At 38.2% G+C, this 24,236-nt stretch overlaps 1 protein-coding gene across 1 annotated transcript in view; it reads left to right on the forward strand.

Moving 5' to 3' along the window:
* LOC133556490 (ankyrin-2-like) overlaps nt 1-24,236 on the forward strand; it is a 194,167-nt gene that overhangs the window by 600 nt on the left and 169,331 nt on the right. The window lies entirely within an intron of this gene.

Genomic DNA, 24,236 nt, shown 5'->3' on the forward strand with positions numbered 1-24,236 from the left:
CCCGTTAAACCCCCGAATGTCTTCGATTTAAACATTTTGTTTCCAAACCGATCATTTATCGTCTTGTATCTTCTGAGGGATATGACTGCAGATGCCGACCCCTCCCCCGCTTCCCCACTAATGTGATGCCAGTAATGGACACTTGACTCCATCCGTACAGGGTGGGGCACCGAGCTGAGCTCACTTGCTTCAACGCCATCACGGGACTTGAAGTTGAAACATAAAATGTTCATACGGTTTTTCGTACTAGAAAGTACCGAAGGCCGAGCCACGACGGAAAGTGAAGCAAATGGAGTGCGGGGGGTCCGGGTCTGTCATCGACCACCGTCTTTTGCTGTGGTTGTTTAAAGGCCTACTGAAATGAGATTTTCTTATTCAAACGGGGTTAGCAGGTCCATTCTATGTGTCATACTTGATTATTTCGCGATATTGCCATATTTTTGCTGAAAGGATTTAGTAGAGAACATCGACGATAAAGTTTGCAACTTTTGGTCGCTAATAAAAAAGCTTTGCCTGTACCGGAAGTAGCAGACGATGTGCTCGTGACGTCACTGGTTGTAGAGCTCCTCACATCCTCACATTGTTTACAATCATGGCCACCAGCAGCGAGAGCGATTTGGACCGAGAAAGCAACGATTTCCCCATTAATTTGAGCGAGGATGAAAGATTTGTGGATGAGGATAGTGAGAGTGAAGGACTAGAAAGAAAAAAAAAGGCGAGGGCAGTGGGAGGGATTCAGACGTTATTAGACACATTTTTTAGGATAATTCAGGAAAATCCCTTATCTGCTTATTGTGTTACTAGTGTTTTAGTGAGATTATATGGTACCTGAAAGTCGAAGGGGTGTGGTGACCGTCAGTGTCTCCAGTGGGAGGAGGTAAGAGAGTCCGCAAGCTGCGCTCATGTCTACGGTAAGAGCCGACTTATTACCTCATTTTTCTCACCGAAACCTGCCAGTTGACATCTGGTCGGGAACCATGTTCGCTTGACCGCTCTGTTCCATAGTAAAGATTCACTTTCGGGAATGTAAACAAGGAATCACCGGCTGTGTTTGTGTTGCTAAAGGCAGCTTAATACACAGCTTCCCACCTACATCTTTCTTTTTTGACTTCTCCATTATTAATTAAACAAATTGCAAAAGATTCATCAACACAGTGTCCAGAATACTGTGTAATTATGCGATGAAAAGAGACAACTTTTAGCCGTGAGCGGTGCTGGAAGAACATGTCCGCTACAACCGGTGACGTCACGCGCACTGTCATCATTCCGCAACGTTTTCAACAGGATACTTTGCGGGAAATTTAAAATTGCAATTTAGTCAACTAAACCAGCCGTATTGGCATGTGTTGCAATGTTAAGATTTCATCATTGATGATCAGACTGCGTGGTCGGTAGTAGTGGGTTTCAGTAGGCCTTCAATAATCAGGGGTGTCCAATTTTGTTAATTCCCCCAAAAATACTATTACAAAAAAACAGTATCATTTTAACCGAGACCAATAGGTCAAAGTCCCAAGGAGGAGTTGGTTAAAGTACGACCCCTGTTTTTTGCCGAAAAATGTCCGACAAGAACCAAGATGGCCGACTTCCTGTTCACGTTTTTTTTAGGTGTGGGTTCTTGAGACATGTGGGTTGATGGTTGAATTGGGGTAAGAAAAAGAATGGCACAAAAATATTGAGAGTGTAGGTCTTTGGATAACTTGTGGTTAGAGTGTCCGCCCCGAGATAGGTAGGTCGTGAGTTCAAACCCCGGCCGAATCATACCAAAGACTCACTGCTCCCCTCACCTCTCAGGAGTGTGAATAAGGGGATGGGTCAAATGCAGAGGGTAATTTCACCACACCTAGTGTGTGTTTTACTATCAGTGTTACTTTAACTTTACCTATGAATATGTCCATTTTTTTTCAATGGGGAAAACCGTGAATGTTTGAAAATATAGGTAATACCACAGTTGTCCTGGATGGTATGAATGGGTTGGTGTTGGATTTTTTTTAAATGGTTGAAAAATGTTGAAAGAGTAACAGTTGGAATTTCAACTGGTATTTCGGAATTCCTGGAGTTTCAGGGAAAACCCGGACTTTTTACGAGACAAAAAATTTACTTTTGTTGTCCCAACTTAGAGGAATGTTTTGAAGGTGAAATGGTCAATTACGGTTGAAAATTGTCACCACACCTAGTGTGTGTGACTATCAGTGGTAATTTAACTTTAACTATGAATATGTCAGTTTTTTTCAATGGGCATTTTTCTAGAAATTCGTGAATTTGGGGAAAATGTGAATGTTTGAAAATATAGTTAATACCACAGTTGTCCTAGATGGTATGAATGGGTTGGCGTTGGACTTTTTCGAAATGAATGAAAAATGTTGACATAGTAACAGTTTGAATTTTAATTGGTATTTCGGAATTCCTGGAATTTTAGGAAAAACCCAGAAATTTTACAAGACAAAACAATTACTGTTGTTGTTCCAACTTAGAGGAATGTCTTGAAGGTGGAATGGTCAAAAACGGTTGAAAACTTTCACCCCACCTAGTGTGTGTGACTATCAGTGGTACTTTAACTATGAATATGTCAATTTTTTTCAATGGGGAATTTCCTAGAAATTCAGGAATTTCGGGAAAAAACATGAATGTTTGAAAATATAGGTAATACAACAATTGTCCTAGATGATATGTTGGTGTTGGAATTTTTTTAAATGGTTGAAAAATATTGACATAGTAACAGTTTGAATTTTAATTAGTATTTCAGAATTCCTGGAATATCAGGGAAAACCCGGAATTTTTACGAGACAAAATACAATTACTTTTGTTGTCCCAACTTAGAGTAATGTTTTGAGGGTGGAAAAGTCAAAAACAGTTGAACATTTTCACCACACATAGTTTGTGTGACTATCAGTGGTACTTTAACTATGAATATGTCCATTTTTTTCAATGGGGAATTTCCTAGAAATTCAGGAATTTCGGGAAAAAACATGAATGTTTGAAAATATAGGTAATACCACAATTGTCCTAGATGATATGAATGGGTTGGCGTTGGAATTTTTTGAAATGGTTGAAAAATGTTGACATAGTAACAGTTTGAATTTTAATTGGTATTTTGGAATTCCTGGAATATCAGGGAAAACCCGGAATTTTTATGAGACAAAAAAAATTGCTTTTGTTGTCCCAATTTAGAGGAATGTTTTGAAGGTGGAATGGTCAAAAATGGTTGAAAACTTTCACCACACCTAGCGTGTGTGTGACTATCAGTGGTACTTTAACTATGAATATGTCCGTTTTTTTCAATGGGAATTTTCTTAGAAATTCAGGAATTTCGGGAAAAAACATGAATGTTTGAAAATATAGTTAATACCACAATTGTACTAGATGGTGTGAATGGGTTGGCGTTAGGATTTTGTAAAACGGTTGAAAAATGTTGACCTAGTAACAGTTTGAATTTTAATTGGTATTTCAGAATTACTGAAAATCCAGGGAAAACCCAGAATTTTTACGAGACAAAAGTTACTTTTGCTGGCCCAACTTGGAGGAATGTTTTGAAGGTGAAATGGAAAAAAAAAAAAAAAAAAAAAACGGTTGAAAAATGTGGACTGTGAAAACCTTCCAGGAAGAAGTGAAAATAGGGCATTGGAAAACAGGAATTCTGGGAATTCCTGGAATTTTTTGGAACTGGGAAAATAATAGTTTGATTGTCTAATGGGTTGGTGTTGAAATTTTTCAATATGGTTGAAAAATTTTGACTTAGTAACAGTTTGAATTTTAATTGGTATTTCAAAATTCCTGGAATTTCAGGGAAAACCCTGAATTTTCATGAGACAAAAAAATTACATTTGTCGTCCCAACTTAGAGGAATGTGTTAAAGGTGGAATGGTCAAAAACGGTTGAAAAATGTGGACTGTGAAAACTTTCCAAGAAGAGGTGAAAATAGGGCACTGGGAATTCTGGGAATTCCTAGAATTTTTTGGAACTTGAAAAATAGTAGTTTGATTGTCCAATGCGAGTGGAGTGTGTGGATGGTGGAAGGGTTTTAATCTGGTGAGAAATGTGGGAAATGTGCAAGTTCGATAATGGCCCATTCATTTTCATTGAGAAAAATGATGCCTCGTTTGTAGGTATATTGGATTGACAGGTAATTTCCTTTACTTATGTCGTCTGTGTGTTTAATTTATGTCTCATGACACATTATCTGTATGTAATATTGGCTGCATTGTTTCTGTGCCACGTTGTTCCAGACCACAGCAAATGTTACCCAGCTTGCAACGATTTTAATAAATCCATTAGAACTTGGACACACACATCTATACCTTTGGCCATTCTAAGACAGTCATTTCCAGGAGTTACCTCACCCTCTAAGAAGTGTTACTAATATTTTCCAATGTTGTAAAAATGTGTAGAATAGATATTACATTTCAGCATTTCTGTCAATGAAGATTTGCGTCAGCTTTTGACACGTAGTCATTTTGATAGTCTGCTAATATAGCTAATATAGACACTTACATCATGTGTTGTCTTCATTATAACACTTATGTACGACTTTTAAAGTCATTTTGATAGTAGGCTAATAATATAGACACATCATGTGTTGTCTTCATTATAACACTTATGTACGACTTTTAAAGTAATTTTGATAGTAGGCTAATATAGACACTTACATCATGTGTTGCCTTCATTATAACACTTATAAAAGACTTTTAAAGTCATTTTGATAGTATGCTAATGTAGCTAACATAGAGACTTACATCATGTGTTTCTTTCATTATAACACTTATATAAGACTTTTGAAGTCATTTTGATAGTAGGCTAATAATATAGACACTTACATAATGTGCTGTCTTTATTATAACACTTATATAAGGCTTTTAAAGTAATTTTGATAGTCGGCTAATATAGCAATATAGATACTTACATCATTTGTTGTCTTCGTTATAACAAATATATAAGACTTTTAAAGTTATTTTGATAGTAGGCTAATATAGACACTTACATCATGTGTTGCCTTCATTATAACACTTATATAAGGCTTAGATATTTTTGCAGCTCCAGTCAAATTTGATTTTTGTGTCTTTAATCTAATATTGCCCTTTCAACCTTTTGCAAAAATGTACTTTGTCTGTGTTCATTGGCTGAAATATGTCCACACCGCGACTTTGCTTTTATTATCATGTGTTTCCTCCTAATTTGTGTTATTTTGGGGCACATCTCAGTGGCGAGTGGCGAACATGGCCGTCACTCAAATGCCGGTGACGGCGGAAAGAAAACCCCAACCTCTTGCAGTTATTTACCGCACTAATTCAAACCTCGATGTCGATTCACTTTGGATTAATCGTGCAGACCTATAGGATACTAAGAAAAGCGGTTTATTTGCTGTAATGGAAGTGATTATTATTAGCTTGGTGGGGCAACATTTTAATAGCTGCTAGCCACTCGTCAGCCGGGGCACTAAAAATTAACCTGAAGAGATCGGAATAAATGGCAATAGCAATTACGTACTTTTTAAAGTAAATCAAATTTACTCACTTATTTCACCAGCTATTTACACTAATTGTTATGTGTTGAGTCATTTTTACTGTATAGCAGATCCATACTGAAAAAGAAGCTGCACACAGACTACTCTAAGGCCACCTTTACACCGCACACCAAATGGGAAATTTTTGCTCTCAAGTGACACAGATCGGATTTTTCTGAATCCAATTGGAATTTGATCTTTTCAAATGTGACTTCAGTCTAAACGAAGTGCGACCCGTATTTTTCGTCATCTTTGGGCGATAAAAAAATTACATTTTCGCTGCAGTATAAACAGTCGGCTGGAAAACCTGTTTTGAAAATATCTGAGTTTTGCCACTTTGGCCTGCAGTGTAAACGAAGCCTAAAGTTTTGGGATTTTACTTCTATTCTATTGTATTTTGATAATAATTTACCATACATAAAACTCTTGCGGCTTTAATTACCAGTGGCAATGTTGACTCTAATAACACAGGCAGTGTTTTTTTCTATAAAACGCTCATTGCTCAAAAAATAATAATGAATCAAAATCAATGTTATGAATTATTGTCATATTTAAGGTTCCAATTACTTAACATCAAATATTCCACTTTGACATATTTGTTGGTGAAAATATTGAATATTTTATGTTTGTCAAATAAGAAGCACGTTTTTCTTCGACAAAAAGGACAAAAAAAACATTTGGAAAAAATCAAAAAACTTATGGTTGACGGATAGATCTGAAATTAAGCTAAATATTTAAGTGTTAAAAGTAAAAAAATAAATAAAAATGTATTGCTTATTTTGAACATTTTTAAGCAGGGGTCCCCAAACTACGGCCAGCGTTCGAGATCTGGCCCGAGGGAATTCCCAAGTTAATTAATTAATGAATTTATTTTTTAATCTGTCCATTCTAATCCATTTTCTACTGCTTGTTAAATCACATTGTCTAAAAATGCATTTTCCAATCGATGACGTGATATCATATATATATATATATATATATATATATATATATATATATATATATATATATATATATATATATATATATATATATATATATATATGTACATATATATATGTACATATATATATATATATATATATGTACATATATATATATATATATATGTATATATATATATATATATATATATGTATATATATATATATATGTATGTATATATATATATATGTACATATATATATATATATATATGTATATATATATATATGTACATATATATATATATATATGTATATATATATATATATATGTATATATATGTATATATTTATATATATATATATATATATATATATATATGTACATATATATATATATATATATATATATATATATATATATATATATATATATATATATGTATATATATGTATATATATATATATATATGTATATATATATATATATATATGTACATATATATATATATATATATATATATATATGTACATATATATATATATATGTATATATATATATATATATATATATATATATATGTATATATATATATATATATATATATATATATATATATATATATGTATGTATGTATATATATATATGTATGTATGTATGTATGTATGTATGTATGTATGTATGTGTGTGTGTGTATATATATATCTCAAAAATGTGTGGCGCATTATGAAGTGTAAAATACGACAGTGGAGACCCCGGACTGTTGAACGACTGAAGCTCTACATAAAACAAGAATGGGAAAGAATTCCACTTTCAAAGCTTCAACAATTAGTTTCCTCAGTTCCCAAAAGTTTATTGAGTGTTGTTAAAAGAAAAGGTGATGTAACACAGTGGTGAACATGCCCTTTCCCAACTACTTTGGCACGTGTTGCAGCCATAAAATTGTAAGTTAATTATTTTTTGCAAAAAAAAATTACGTTTAGGAGTTTGAACATCAAATATGTTGTCTTTGTAGCATATTCAACTGAATATGGGTTGAAAAGGATTTGCAAATCATTGTATTCCATTTATATTTACATCTAACACAATTTCCCAACTCATATGGAAACAGGGTTTGTAAATAACAACAGCGTGATTGTCCTAAGCTGAGTGTGTGTGAGAATTAGTGTTAGCTTCCACTTGTCTGGAAATACTTTTTACAAATGTTGGAGGGTGTGTGTGTTTTGTTGTCATTGATGTTGGAGCGAAGGTTGATCAGGTATTTCTACATTTAACACATCCAAACATGCTTTTATAACCCCTTTACAACGGACGCATAACAGTATGTTGTACGCCTTAAGAGCTGTGCTGGACATTAAGGTGATAGCCCATGGATCTCAACTCTGGCTATAGCGCTCCTGGACTTATGTTGCGTTCCATTTACCTGGGAATGACATCACAATCGAGTTGTAAACGTTCCAGTTGGGAAGTTAAAAAAATCAAGGCGGCCACATCCACAAAAGCTATTACTTATCCCTCTTTCTACAACTTTCAAACACGGTGGATGAAGAAGACAAAGACACTATTGCTAGCGCCTGACTAAATTTTAGAAGAAACAAATATTTTCCCATATACTGTGAATATATACGTTGTGAAATTTTATTTACACAGAAACATTCTGTAATTAACCTTAATTGTATACAAAGGGTGTCTGTAACACGGCAGTAAAACGGTTGGATCAGACAAAACAGAAGTCTAGAAGACTGAGCGGCATTTCGATTGAACACAAACAATAAAACAACATCTCCGTGTTTTTTTATTTTAATTTCTCTTAAGGCCACCAGCAAAGAAAAATCCATAAACTACCCCCGCCGTATTATAAGCTGTAGGGTTCAAAGTGTAGGAAAAAAGTAGCGGCTTATAGTCTAGTACATGGATACATAGATAAAGATGAATCCAAGATGGTGGCGCCCGGAAGGGCTGCGATATCGAGGAGCTCCTGCTAAAGATGGAACATTTGGCAGAAATACCGGACAATTCTACAAACTTTATGGCTGGCTCACATCGTGGTCACTCCGTGATCACGTACGACCGCCAGACACTTCTGGATGTGGACATATCGGGCCGTTTTGGACTGATAGACGCGTGCTTGCTAGACTTGCTAACTAGCACGGGAATACTTCGCCGGCTACATCCAGCGGCCTGTGAAGCAGGGGAGTATAGTAGCAGCGGGGGCCGTCTACGGAGCAGACGCCAGCGGTGTGATCGGAAACGCGGATGCCGAGCGTGGCTAAAAACAAAGCAGAAGGCTAATCCCAACATAACACCACTTCCCTCCATCCTGAAGCCGGATTTAAATGGAAGATGCGAGACTGCTGGTCTGGGTAAGGAGTCAGTTAAATTAGAACACGTTTTTTCTGCTTTGATTGTTTCAGAGTTGGACATGTGTTCTACTGAGGTGGCTAACTATGATGTGTGCAGTTTATCAAAGCAACAAACAAACAATCGGAAAATTCCCGTCGTATTAATTCCTAGATATGGTCGTAATTATACTAAATGCACTGGGCATAATAAACACAACATTATTAATATTGCTACTATGGATAATTTGATCAAAAATTCCCTAAAACAGCCCACTACCTATAATATAGGTTTTTTAAACATAAGATCATTGTCTCCCAAAACTTTGTTAGTTAATGATATCATCAGAGACAACAATCTTAACGTCATCGGTCTCAGCGAAACCTGGCTTAAACCAAACAACTTTTTTGCGCTAAATGAGGCATGTCCTCCTAACTTTACACATGCGCATATTGCCCGTCCTCTTAAAAGGGGTGGGGGGGGGTCGCACTAATATACAACGAAAACTTTAACCTTAGTCCTAACATAAATAATAAATATAAATCGTTTGAGGTGCTTACTATGAGTTCTGTCACACCACTGCCTCTACACCTGGCTGTTATCTACCGCCCCCCAGGGCCCTATTCGGACTTTATCAATGAATTCTCAGAGTTCGTTGCTGATCTAGTGACACACGCTGATAATATAATCATAATGGGGGACTTTAATATCCATATGAATACCCCATCGGACCCACCGTGCGTAGCGCTCCAGACTATAATTGATAGCTGTGGTCTCACACAAATAATAAATGAACCCACGCATCGCAACGGTAATACGATAGACCTAGTGCTTGTCAGCGGTATCACCGTTTCCAAAGTTACGATACTCCCGTATACTAAAGTATTGTCCGATCATTACCTTATAAAATTTGAGGTTCAGACGCATCTCCGGCAAGCTAATAATAATAATAACTGCTTTAGCAGCCGCAACATTAATACGGCCCCAACGACAACTCTTGCTGACCTACTGCCCTCGGTAATGGCACCATTCCCAAAGTATGTGGGCTCTATTGATAACCTCACTAACAACTTTAACGACGCCCTGCACGAAACCATTGATAACATAGCACCGCTAAAGTTAAAAAAAGGTTCCAAAAAAGCGTACCCCGTGGTTTACAGAAGAAACTAGAGCTCAGAAATTATTATGTAGAAAGCTGGAACGCAAATGGCTCACGACTAAACTTGAGGTGCACCATCAAGCATGGAGTGATGGTTTAATAACTTATAAACGCATGCTTACCTTAGCTAAAGCTAAATATTACTCAAATCTCATCCACCGTAATAAAAACGATCCTAAATTTTTGTTTAGTACGGTAGCATCGCTAACCCAACCAGGGACTCCTTCCAGTAGCTCCACCCACTCAGCTGATGACTTTATGCAATTCTTTAGTAAGAAAATTGAAGTCATTAGAAAGGACATTAAAGACAATGCGTCCCAGCTACAACTGGGTTCTATTAACACTGACACGATTGTATATACGGCGGATACTGCCCTCCAAAATAGTTTATCTTGTTTTGAGGAAATAACATCAGAGGAATTGTTACAACGTGTAAATGGAATAAAACAAACAACATGTTTACTTGACCCACTTCCTGGGAAACTGATCAAGGAGCTCTTTGTATTATTAGGTCCATCAGTGCTAAATATTATAAACTTATCACTTTCCTCGAGCACTGTTCCCCTAGCATTCAAAAAAGCGGTTATTCATCGTCTTCTTAAAAGACCTAACCTCGATCCTGACCTCATGGTAAACTACCGACCGGTGTCTCACCTTCCCTTTATTTAAAAAATCCTCGAAAAAATTGTTGCGGAGCAGTTAAATGAACACTTAGCGTCTAACAATCTATGTCAAACCTTTCAATCCGGTTTCAGGGCAAATCACTCCACGGAGACAGCCCTCGGAAAAATGACTAATGATCTATTGCTAACGATGGATTCTGATTCGTCATCTATGTTGCTGCTCCTCGATCTTAGCGCTGCTTTCGATACCGTCGATCATAATATTTTATTAGAACGTATCAAAACACAAATTGGTATGTCAGACTTAGCCCTGTCTTGGTTTAACTCTTATCTTACTGATTGGAAACAGTGCGTCTCCCATAACAATGTGACCTCTGACTACGTTAAGGTAACGTGTGGAGTTCCCCAGGGTTCGGTCCTTGGCCCTGCACTCTTCAGCATCTACATGCTGCCGCTAGGTGACATCATACGCAAATACGGTGTTAGCTTTCACTGTTATGCTGATGACACCCAACTCTACATGCCCCTAAAGCTGACCAACACGCCGGATTGTAGTCAGCTGGAGGCGTGTCTTAATGAAATTAAACAATGGATGTCTGCTAACTTTTTGCAACTCAACGCCAAAAAAACGGAAATGCTGATTATCGGTCCTGCCAGACACCGACCTCTATTTAATAATACAACTCTAACATTTGACAACCAAACAATTAAACAAGGCGACTCGGTAAAGAATCTGGGTATTATCTTCGACCCAACTCTCTCCTTTGAGTCACACATTAAAAGCGTTACTAAAACGGCCTTCTTTCATCTCCGTAATATCGCTAAAATTCGCTCCATTCTGTCCACTAAAGACGCTGAGATCATTATCCATGCGTTTGTTACGTCTCGTCTCGATTACTGTAACGTATTATTTTCAGGGTTCCCCATGTCTAGCATTAAAAGATTACAGTTGGTACAAAATGCGGCTGCTAGACTTTTGACAAGAACAAGAAAGTTTGATCACATTACGCCTGTACTGGCTCACCTGCACTGGCTTCCTGTGCACTTAAGATGTGACTTTAAGGTTTTACTACTTACGTATAAAATACTACACGGTCTAGCTCCATCCTATGTTGCCGATTGTATTGTACCATATGTCCCGGCAAGAAATCTGCGTTCAAAGGACTCCGGTTTATTAGTGATTCCCAAAGCCCAAAAAAAGTCTGTGGGCTATAGAGCTTTTTCATTTCGGGCTCCAGTACTCTGGAATGCCCTCCCTGTAAAAGTTCGAGATGCCACCTCAGTAGAAGCATTTAAGTCTCACCTTAAAACTCATTTGTATACTCTAGCCTTTAAACAGACTCCCTTTTTAGACCAGTTGATCTGCCGTTTCTTTTCTTTTTCTCCTATGTCCCACTCTCCCTTGTGGAGGGGGTCCGGTCCGATCCGGTGGCCATGTACTGCTCGCCTGTGTATCGGCTGGGGACATCTCTGCGCTGCTGATCCGCCTCCGCTTGGGATGTTTTCCTGCTGGCTCCGCTGTGAACGGGACTCTCGCGACTGTGTTGGATCCATTATGGATTGAACTTTCACAGTATCATGTTAGACCCGCTCGACATCCATTGCTTTCCTCCTCTCCAAGGTTCTCATAGTCATCATTGTCACCGACGTCCCACTGGGTGTGAGTTTTCCTTGCCCTTATGTGGACCTACCGAGGATGTCGTAGTGGTTTGTCCAGCCCTTTGAGACACTAGTGATTTAGGGCTATATAAGTAAACATTGATTGATTGATTGATAATATTTTATTGATTCCTCCAGGAGAGTTCCCTCTGGAAATTTATAGTATAGAAACGTACAACAATACAAAAACTAATCACTAGTGTCAATAACGGATATTCTGTAAGTCTGTATTATTGTTTACATTTAGACCAGCCATCTTTGGAACCAACTTCAGGTAGGTGAGAATGCTCCGACTTTCCGAGTAGGAAATCCAACTTCGGTCCTTGAGACTTGTGGGTTGATGGTTGAATCGAGGTGAAAAATGGCGCAAAAATATTGAGAATGTAGGTCATCAGATAACCATGAATATGTCTGTTCTTTTCAAAGGGAATTTCCTAGAAATTTGCGAATTTTTGGAAAATCTAGTTTTTTTGGGAAAATATAAGTAATACCACAATTGTCCTAGATGATATGAATGGGTTGGTGTTGGAATTTTTCAAAACGGTTGAAAAATGTTGATGTAGTAACACTGAATTTTAATCGGTATTTCGGAGTTTCAAGAAAACCCTGAATTTTTATGAAAACAGCAACAACTTTTGTTGTCCCGCATAAGAGGAATGTTTTTAAAGTGGGATGGTTAAAAAATGTGGACTGTGAAAATAGGGCTTTCCGGGAATTCTGCAAATTCCTGTAATTTTTTTTTAACTTGAAAAATAGTAGTCTGAGTGGAGTGTGTGAATGGTGGAAGGGTTTGAATCGGGTGACAAATGTGGGAATTGTGCAACTTCGAAAAATGGCCCATTCATTTTCAATGGGAAAAATTACTCGTAAAACCAGGAATTCTGGTTAATCTGTGGTATTTTTCTTAAATGTTTTTTGAGAGCTCGAGATTCCCGGTTTTGATACTCGGAACCGTTCTGATCGGATAACAACTGTGGACTGTGGAGCGCGCCAAATCTTTGCGGCAGAAAAATATAAATAGATGACCTTTTGGTGTAGAACCTTATATATGTGTGAATGTTGGACTCATTTTAGCGGTGCTTGAACTCACCATAGTCGTGTAGACTGTGACGCAACAGTTTGTTTACTTGTATAACTTTTCCCGATGCTGCCACGGAAAGACGTGTTTTATGCCACTCCTTCTTTGTCTCATTTTTTGTTAATTTTCCTTTTTATTAAGGCCACCAGAAAAGAAAAATCCATAAATTAGCCCTGCCGTCTTATAAGCCGCAGGGTTCAAAGTGTAGGAAAAAAGTAGCGGCTTATAGTCTAGTATATAGATAGAGAGATAGTACTTTATTGATTCCTTTAGGAGAGTTCCTTCAGGAAAATCAAAATATAGTATAGTAAATAAACGTACAACAATACAAAAACTAATCACAAGTGCCAATAATGGATATTCTATAAGTCTGTATTATTGTTTACGTTCAGAGCAGCCATCTTTGGGACCAACTTCAGGTTGGTGAGAATGCGCCGACTTTCCCAGTAGGAAATCCTACGTTCCAGTTTACACTTTCGATTAGGAATGTGGAAATTCCGACTTCCCGGTTCAAATGGAACACAGCATTAATCCTTGATCCGTAGGGATTTGTGGACTTGCGGGGTTCAAAACTGAAGAAACGATAGACTAAGAAAGGCCTTCAGCAAAGTGGTAGAAGAATTGTCCATAAGACCTTGATCCGATGAGCAGTTATGATGTGGAAAGGATTTAGGGCTTTAATCTGACGCCCAATTGAATAATTAATAGATTTGGAGGTTCGTCACCAGGCTTTTCACCCTAAAGCGTGTCTGCTGTCTGATAGTTGCTACTCACACGTCTCTTATTGTCCAGGATGCACAGACTAAGATGGAACGGTTCTGTTTACTAATTTCTGCTTGGATGTCAAGGTGATAGGTTCTAACTTGACAACATGGCCTATCCTGTTTCCGGACTACAGAGCGCACCGGTATATAAGCTGCACCCACTTAATTTTAGGGGTAAAAAAAAAAGGTATTCCATATATTAGCCGCACCGGACTTGATGTACCTTGTGAAATGTTTATTTACATACCTTAATCCGTCAATAAACAGTGTCTGTAACACAGCAGTAAGACGGCTAATCAAACAAAACAGAAGCTAAGGTAAGGTATCTAACACGGACACTCGTAAACCTGTTAGCATAGTAGCTACTCCTACAGACATCCAACATGGGGCGGTTTAGTAAGTAAGAATTGTTTTAGGTTGATTGGAAAATGTACAAACGTTGCTTGGAGTGATGAAGAACCCATACCAGTAGGAACGCTATGGACGTCTCAAAGACGGAACGGCACTTGTACTTCCGGTTGAAAGCTCAGTCTAAGCAGAAGTGCACCGCAGCGCTTGCAGTGAGCGAACTCGTCCAAAAGATGGCGCCATAGCACAAATCATAACACCATTAAGCAGTGTATTTACTTGTATATAAAAAAACAAAAACACTATAAGCTTTATCGCCGTCTGCAAATAAAAATATATTAATTAGCTACGACATTTTATAAGCCGCAGGGTTCAAAGTGTAAGAATTATATACATTACTTATATATATTACGGTATTTCATTCTTCCTAGGAGTCTTCTGATCCCACATTTAACAGCTCTATCTGCCTAATACTTTCATCCACTATTCCTTCCTCTCACAGCTTTAAAAATAGGTTTGGGTTAGAGGGTTAGGTTTTGGGTTAGGGTTATTCATCCGTCATTTCACCCTTGGATTAGGGTTAGAGGGTTAGGTTTGGGTTAGGGTTATTTATCCGTCATTTTCCCTTTGAGTTAAGTTTAGGGTTAGTGGGTTAGGTTTGGGTTAGAGTTTCCGTCATTTCCCCCTACGTTTAGGGTTTAGAGCGTTAGGTTAGGGTTAGGGTTATTTATCTGTCATTAGACCTTTGAGTTAGGGTTGGGGTTGGGGTTAGGGTTATTTTTCCTGTAATTTCCCCCTTGGGTTAGGGTTAGAAGGTAGGATTATTTATCTGTCATTTCCTCTTTGGATTAGGGTTGGGGTTGGGTTACGGTTATTTATCCATCATTTCCCCCTTGGGTTAGGGTTAGAAGGTTAGGTTTGGGTTGGGGTTAGGGTTATTTATCTGTCATTTTTCATTTGGGTAAAGGTTAGAGTTAGGGGGCTAGGTTTAAGTTAAGGTTATTTATCCGTCATTTCCTCCTTGGGTTAGGGTTAGAAGGTTAGGTTTGGGTTGGGGTTAGGGTTATTTATCTGTCATTTTTCATTTGGGTAAAGGTTAGAGTTAGGGGGCTAGGTTTAAGTTAAGGTTATTTATCCGTCATTTCCTCCTTGGGTTTGGGATAGGGTTAGAGGGTAAGGTTTAGGTTTGGGTTATTTATCCGTCATTTCCCCCTTGGGTTAGGGTTATAAGGTTAGGTTTGGTTAGGGTTAGGGTTATTTATCCGACATTTCCCCCTTGGGTTAGGGTTAGAAGGTTAGGTTTGGGTTAGGTTTAGGGTTATTTATCCGTCATTTCCCCTTCGGGTTATGGTTAGGGTTAGAAAGTTACGTTTGGGTTAGGGTTATTTATCCGTCATTCCCCCCATGGGTTATGGTTAGAAGGTTAGGTTTGGGTTGGGTTTAGGGTTATTTATTCGTCATTTCCCCCTCGGGTTATGGTTAGGGTTAGAAAGTTACGTTTGGGTTAGGGTTATTTATCCGTCATTTCCCCCATGGGTTATGGTTAGTGTTAGAGGGTTGGCTGTGGGTTAGGGTTATTTATCTGACAATTCCCCTTTGACGTTGGTTGACCTTCATCCCTACTCGTCCCTATGCCCCCCGCTGTGCTGAAGGGGTCCAACTAGACATTTTCACCTCCTTTTACCCCTGACCTCTGCACCCGTTTGTCTCACCAAGGCAGTGGGATGGTGCAGGAAAGGAGTCATCCATTAGCTACAACCGCGTGGCGGTCTTCCATCGCATGAACCTAAACAGGCAACTTGTGGTTTCTCATACTGCACATGTAGTCTTATGGTCCTCATACAGTATGTACACATTATTTACAGCAGCTGTAACGTAACCACGGAACTACACCGACTCTTTGCCGCTAGCACTGTGATTAAGATGCACGTAACACGGAGCTTATATACGAGGCTTTGTATTAATGTAAAAAAATATAGGACTGTCAAGTGATTAATCCCACTTTTCAACTGTAAAAAATCATGATTAAATGAATCGATTAAGAATCGTTACGCACAAGTATCGCGATTAATTAAAAAAACCCTATTAAATACAGTTAAATATAGTTATATTACACTGGTATTTAAATGTTGAATTTTTTTCTAAATAAAAATAAAGCCAATTAGTATATTGGTGGGCAATTTACTGAAGTAATATACAGCAAAAAAAAACTTACTTTCAATTAGGAATAGGCTTGTACGGTATACTGGTTCTAGTATAGTATCGCGGTACTAATGAATAAAATACGGTACTATACTCTGTTTGAAAAGTACCGGTTCCCGATTTATTTATTTTTTACAGGCATGACGGCGCGTTTTACGAGCAGAGGAGCATGTTCGGCAGCGCGCACACACAGAGTAGTTACAAGCAGACACAATGTGTAGACAGAAAAGGGAGAAGGGATGCATTTTGGCTTAAAATGTAATGATAAAGGTGAAGTTATAACACTGAAACACCCTCAGAAAGAGGTGCTTAAAGACATGGCTAGCTAGATAGTGGCTAACGTTCATGGCGACAAATAAAGTATGTTTCTTACAAGTAGCCTTATCACTGCAAGACGAAGAATAGCTAAACATGCTTCACTACACACCGTAGGAAGATACAATAGCTCACCGGCATCACCGCTAACAAAATATAGCGCTTCTGAATGTAAACAAATGCGATGAGTGGATCTACAACTGACATCCACTGTAATGATACCAAGTACAAGAGCGTATTTATTAGATACCATGACTACATCGATATTTTTTATTGTCACAAAATATAATCATAAAGTCAGGAAATACGTCCCTGGACACATGTGGACTTGGAATATGACCAATGTATGATCCTGTAACTACTTGGTATCGGATCGATACCCAAATCTGTGGTATCATCCAAAACTAATGTAAAGTATCAAAGAAGAGAAGAATAAGTGATTATTACAAATTAACAGAAGTGTAGATAGAACATCTTCGAACAGAAAGTAAGCAGATATTAACAGTAAATGAACAAGTAGGTTAATAATAAATTTTTACAGTTTGTCCTATATTATGTAGACAAAATAATAGAGTGATACATGACACAATATGTCACTGCATGGTTAGAGTGTCCGCCCTGAGATGGGTAGGTTGTGAGTTCAAACTCCGGCCGGGTCATACCAAACACTATAAAAATGGGACCCATTACCTCCCTGCTTGGCACTTAGCATCAAGGGTTGGAATTGGGGGTTAAATCACCAAAAATTATTCCCGGGTGCGGCCACTGCTGTTGCTCACTGCTCCCCTCACCTCCCAGGGGGTGATCAAGGGTGATGGATCGAATGCAGAGAATAATTTTGCCATCTCACCATGTTGAAACAGAAAATAAGCAGGTACTAACAGTAAAGGAACAAGTAGATTAATAATACATTTTTACAGTCTGTCCTTTATAATTTAGACAAAATATTAGGTGTATAAATGACACAATATGTTACTGCATACGTCAGCAGACTAATTAGGAGCCTTTGTTTGTTTACTTACTACTAAAAGACAAGTTGTCTTGAATGTTCACTATTTTATTTAAGGACTAAATTGCAATAATAAACATATTTTTCATGTACACTAACATTTTTTTGTTCAAATAAAGCCAATAATGACATTTTTTGTGGTCCCCTTTAATTTGAAAAGTAGCAAAATATATTTTGCTACAAAGACAACCTTAACTACGATTATAGCAGTGTTTTTCAACCTTTTTTGAGCCAAGGCACATTTTTTGTTTTGAAAAAATGCGGAGGCACACCACCAGCAGAAATCACTAAAAAACAAAACTCAGTTGACAGTAAAAAGTCGTCGTCACAATTGTTGGATATGACTTTAAAGCAAAACCACGCATGCATCAGTATAGCTCTTGTCTCAAAGTAGGTGTACTGTCACCACCTGTCACATCACACCCTGACTTATTGGAGTTTATTGCTGTTTTCCTGTGTAGTGTTTTACTTCTTGTCTTGCGCTCCTATTTTGGTATTTTCCTGTAGCAGTTTTTAATGTCTTCCTTTGAGCGCTATTCCCCGCATCTACTTTGTTTTAGCAATCAAGAATATTTCAGTTGTTTTTCTCCTTCTTTGTGCAGACATTAATTGTCATGTCATGTTCGGATGTACATTGTCTTTGCTACACAGTAAGTCTTTGCTCTCGTCCAGCATTCTGTTTTTGTTTACTTTGTCGCCAGTTCAGTTTTAGTTTTGCCCTGCATAGCGTTCCTCAAGCTTCAATGCCTTTTCTTTGGGGCACTCACCTTTTGTTTATTTTTGGTTTAAGCATTAGATACCTTTTTACCTGCACCCTGCCTCCCGGTGTTTCCGACATCTACAAAGCAATTAGCTTCCGGCTGCCACCTACTGATATGGAAGAGTTATTGATTGATTGAACATTTTCTTAGTAGATTGCACAGTACAGTACATATTCCGTACAATTGACCACTAAATGGTAACACCCGAATACGTTTTTTAACTACAATTACACGCTTACTCTGCCGAGCTCTAGACAGCACCGACATTTGACAACAACAACACATCATTTGCAGACTAGAATTACTGGTTTGCAAAAAATATTTTTAACCCAAATAGGTGAAATTACATAATTTCCCACGGCACACCCAACTGTATCTCACGGGACACTAGTGGCACAGTGGTTGAAAAACACTGGACTGTACAATATTTCATTCCTTTGGAAAAAAAATGCAGTGTATTAAAATAATTTTAACTAGAAAATACACTTTTTGAATTGATGTACTAAAAAGTAAAGTTTTAAGAGTTACTCTGTGAGGTGACCTAATGAGTTATTGTTGATCGGTCTTCTGAAAGAAGAAACATTTTTAAATAAAATGTTTTTTGCTCATTGGAGTGCAGTATGAGAAACGTCATACTCTTCCTTTTTGGAGTCCAGAATCTATACGATGCATCTTCCCCTCGGCCTATATAGATAGATAGATAGATAGATAGATAGATAGATAGATAAATTGATAGGTCTTTACTGTCATTGCACAAGTACAAGGAAACTTTGTTTTCAGCACAAACACGTTCAAGATTGGACAAACAGTGGACAGGGTTACAGAACAGGAACGCTGATGTGTCACCACAAGGCGCCCTGTAAAAATGGGGAAAAAGTAAAACGCTGGGGAAGGATGAGTAAAAAAGTACAATCTAGACTGGGAAAAAACCTCCATAGCAAAGCGAATATACATATTACAACGTACATCTCCAGATATCTAGCAACAGAGGGAAGGGAGTGCAGGGTCATGGTGGTAGGCCGCAGCTTTCATCACCCCTATGGGATTTGCGTCGAGGGCGTTTGATTGGGAGGGGGTGGGGTGTGTATGTGTGGCGTATATCTTTTTGGATGCATGTTTCTGTGTAAGCCTGCGGTGTGTCTCTGTTCCACGGCCTTGATCTTGTGCAGTCGCTAGTCCAAAGTCAACAACAACAGGAGTGTGTCCATGAGAGACAAGAAGGGAGTTTGTTGTGTCTTTGCCGCACTGTCCTTCGGGAGTGTCTCCAAGCCAGGGAATCAATCCAAGTTAGAATGTTGCGTTTCACTCTAAATTGTCTGTGACTGGTCCTCAAAAATCCTGCGGGGCAGACAGTTCGATGTTATCGAAATCACAAGAGAGTCCACAGTTCTGCCCGCATCCTCCAGTCGTTAGTGGCAGCTTTGGGGTACTTTGAAGACTGTCAGCAACTTCCAGTTTGTCACCCAATCAGCAGATGTCCTGTTGTCATATTATCTCGGTCTGAATGTCCTCATGTCACTCCGGACCACTCTGGTCTACGTGGCTGCTGTGGTCCTTGATGAGTACCGGAACCGCGGGGGCCTAGTTCTATCCCGTGTCATCCTCCTTTCATGAATATTTGCAAAGACGGCAGTCATAACTCATCGTCAGGATGGATTTTTTTTGCGTTACGTTGTGTTTTCAGCTCCGGACCAAGTAAAAGCTGGTGAAATTAGGAAACACAGAGTAGTTTTCCATAGAGAGCACTTGTTTTCGCATTTAGACGTTAATTATTCATCCCGGCCTTCTCGCTGTGTTTCCTTCTGGACGCGAGCAGAAAGACGCAGAGGCCCGGCCGGTGATCAATGGACTTCTCAGAAGCTTGCCGGCTCCTCACGTGACCAGCTCAAAGCGGATCGACGGGCAAGATGAATCCTCATTAGGCGTTTTAGTGTCTGTTTATCCCGCTAAGTGAGTGCGAGGGCATCATGACTGTTGTTGGGTCACATGCTGCACTCTTCCGGATGCATCCAACCATGAGCTGGAATCAGGTTCTGCCTCAGTACACTTGGCAAGGTGACGCCAGATGAGGTCAGCATTCAGATGGGATTACGCCGATTTAGACCGCTCATTTCCCAATACAACAAAATCCTTCTCTTCCAAGAGGAAACTATACTGCCTTGACTCACATATGAACTTGAAGTGCCATCCCATTCCTAACCCATGATGGAGCTATTTTGCAGCTATTACAGCTTCAACTCTTCGGGGAAAGCTGTCCACAAGGTGTGTTTATAGGTATTGTCTACCATTCTTCCAAAATCACATTGGTGAGGTCACACACTGATGTTGGTCGAGAAGGCCTAACGGGTTCAGGTCAGGACTCTGTGCAGGCCAGTCAAGTTCATCCACACCTGACTCTGTCATCCATGTCTTTATGGACCTTGCTTTGTGCACCGGTGCACAGTCATGTTGGAAGAGGAAAGGCCAAAAATTGGCAATATTGTGATAAGTCAGAATTTGGCATGACAAATGTCACCATGAATTGATTAACGTGGAGCCCGACTTAAACAAGTTGAAGAACTTATTTGGATGTTACCATTTAGTGGTCAATTGTATGGAATATGTACTGAACTGTGCAATTTACTAATAAAAGTTTCAATCAATCAATCAAAAAAAAAAACATTTTGCATTAAAAAGTAATACTTTTATGAGGAACATGTGTGCAATATTATGATAAAAGTTGGAATTTTACAAGAAAAGCATAACATTTTGACAATTTTATGAAAGCAGTCCTAATTTTATTTGAGAAAGCAATGTAATAATGGTCGGAATTTTACGTTGTGAAATGATGACAGAAGTCATCATTTTATTCAAAAAATTTTCACTATTTTACAAGAACAATAAAAAATTGGCAATACCGTGATAAAAGTCTGAATTTTGCATGACAAATGTCACCATTTTGCATTAAAAAGTAATAATTTTACATAAAAAAGTAATACTTCTATGAGGAACAATTGTGAAATAGTATGATAAAAGTTGTAATTTTACTCAATAACAGTTGGAATTTTACAATAAAAGCTTAACATTTTGCGAATTTTATGAAAAGGCTCTCAGTCTCTGTTCTAATTCATCCCAAAGGTGCTCTATCGGGTTCAGGTCAGGACTCTGTGCAGGCCAGTCAAGTTAATCCACACCAGACTCTGTCATCCATGTCTTTATGGACCTTGCTTTGTGCACTGGTGAACAGTCATGTTGGAAGAGGAAGGAGCCCGCTCTAAACTGTTCCCACAAGACTTAGACTTCCTTTTTATTGTCATTCAAATTTGAACTTCACAGTACAGATAAAAACAAAATTTTGTTGCATTAGCTCATGGTAGTGCAGGATATAAAAGCAATAAGGTGCAGATAAAAATAGATGGATTACAGCACAGATAAATATATTGCACTTTTGCATATGCATCCACGTTTATGGATGTATGTTATATGGGAGCATGGGATAGTCCAAAATGTTTTGGTATCCTGGAGCATTCAAAGTTCCTTTCACTGGAACTATGGGGCCAAGCCCAACTTCGGAAAAACAACCCCACACTATAATTACTCAGTGCAGTCCGAATTGTAGCGTTCTCCTGGCAACCTCCAAACCCAGACTGGTCCATCAGATTGCCAGATGGAAAAGTGTGATTCATCACTCCAGAGAAGGCGTCTCCACTGCTCTAGAGTCCAGTGGCGACGTGCTTTACACCACTGCATCCTACGCTTTGCATTGGACTTGGTGATGTAAGGCTTAGATTCTGCTAACCGGCCATGGAAACCTGTTCCATGAAGCTCTCTGCGTACTGTACGTGGCCTAATTGGAAGGTCACATGGAGCTTGGAGCTCTGTAGCAACTGACTGTGCAGAAAGTCTTTGCACTCTGCTGACCCCTCTCCCAGTGTACGTGGCCTACCACTTGGTGGCTGAGTTGGTGTTGTTCCCAAACTCTTCACTTTTCTTATAATAAAGCCGACAGTTGACTTTCACAGATTGATACTCTTTAGATCATATCTATATATTTGCAAACTTAAAACCAAAAGTCTTTTGGTGTCATAAATCAGATATATAACCTGGAAATGAACCCGATATGAGTGATATTGTTATTATAAGCGCTAACACAGACTGACTATTTTAGTGGCGCACTGATAGCAGTGAGCTATAGCGTCAATATTTCACTCTCCTGGTACTTCAAAATCTTTCATGCTTTGCCTTTTTTTCCCCGACAGTCACGACTCTCATGGCAGGAATATTGAGCATTAAGCTGAATACTGTATTGTCATGTTCCCCGAGAGACGAGAGCAGGCAAGACTTTAAATGGCCGGAGCCCCACATTAAGATAATAAATGTGAGTATCGGTCACGCTCGTACGCTTTTGCTTTACACTGATTGTATGTTGCTCATAGATCTTTTTAATTGCAGCTCCTTTTGAAAAATGAGTTGGAATTTCACAAGAAAAAGGTCACGACTATGCAAGAAAAAAATGAGAATTTTGGCAGTATTATGATAAGTCGTCATTTTACTCAACGCTAGTCAAAATTTTACAAGAAAAACTCAACATGTGTGCAATGTTATGATAAAAGTTGGAATTTTACATGAAAAGCTTAACATTTTGACAATTTTATGAAAACAGTCGTAATTTTACTTGAGAAAGCAATATAATAATGGTCAGAATTTTACTTGACATGAGTTACAATTTTATTAGAAAGCAATATAGTAATGGTCGGAATTTAACTTTGCAAAATTATGACAAAATTCATCATTTTACTCAAAAAAAATTTCACTATTTTACAAGAACAATTAAAAAATTGTCAATATTGTGATAAAAGTCAGAATTTTGCGTGACATATGTCACCATTTTGCACTAAAAACAATTTTTCATAAAAAAGTAATACTTTTATGAGGAACATTTGTGCAATATTATGATCAAAGTTGGAATTTTACAAGAAAAGCTTAACATTTTGACAATTTTTTTGAAAACAGTCATAATTTTACTTGAGAAAGCAATATAACAATGGTCGGAATTTTACTTTGCAAAATTGTAATAAAAGTCATCATTTTACTCAAAAAATGTTCACTATTTTACAGGAACAATAGAAAAATTGGCAATATTGTGCTCAAAGTCAGAATTTTGCATGACAAATGTCAACATTTTGCATTAAAAAGTACAAATTTTACGTAAAAAAGTAATACTTTTATGAGGAACATTTGTGCAATATCATGATAAAAATTTGAATATTACTCAGTTAGAATTTTACAAGAAAAGTTTAACATTTTGTCAATTGCATGTCGTGGGATCACACTCCTCAGCCTTCCCGGTAAGGTTTATTCAGGTGTACTGGAGAGGAGGCTACGCCGGATAGTCGAACCTCGGATTCAAGAGGAACAGTGTTGTTTTCGTCCCGGTAGTGGAACTGTGGACCAGCTCTATACTCGCGGCAGGGTTCTTGAGGGTGCATGGGAGTTTGTCCAACCAGTCTACATGTGCTTTGTGGACTTGGAGAAGGCATTCGACCGTGTCCTGGATAAGCGGAAGAAGATGGATTGA

This window comes from Nerophis ophidion, linkage group LG01 (genome assembly GCF_033978795.1).
Source record: "Nerophis ophidion isolate RoL-2023_Sa linkage group LG01, RoL_Noph_v1.0, whole genome shotgun sequence".
NCBI lineage: Eukaryota > Metazoa > Chordata > Actinopteri > Syngnathiformes > Syngnathidae > Nerophis > Nerophis ophidion.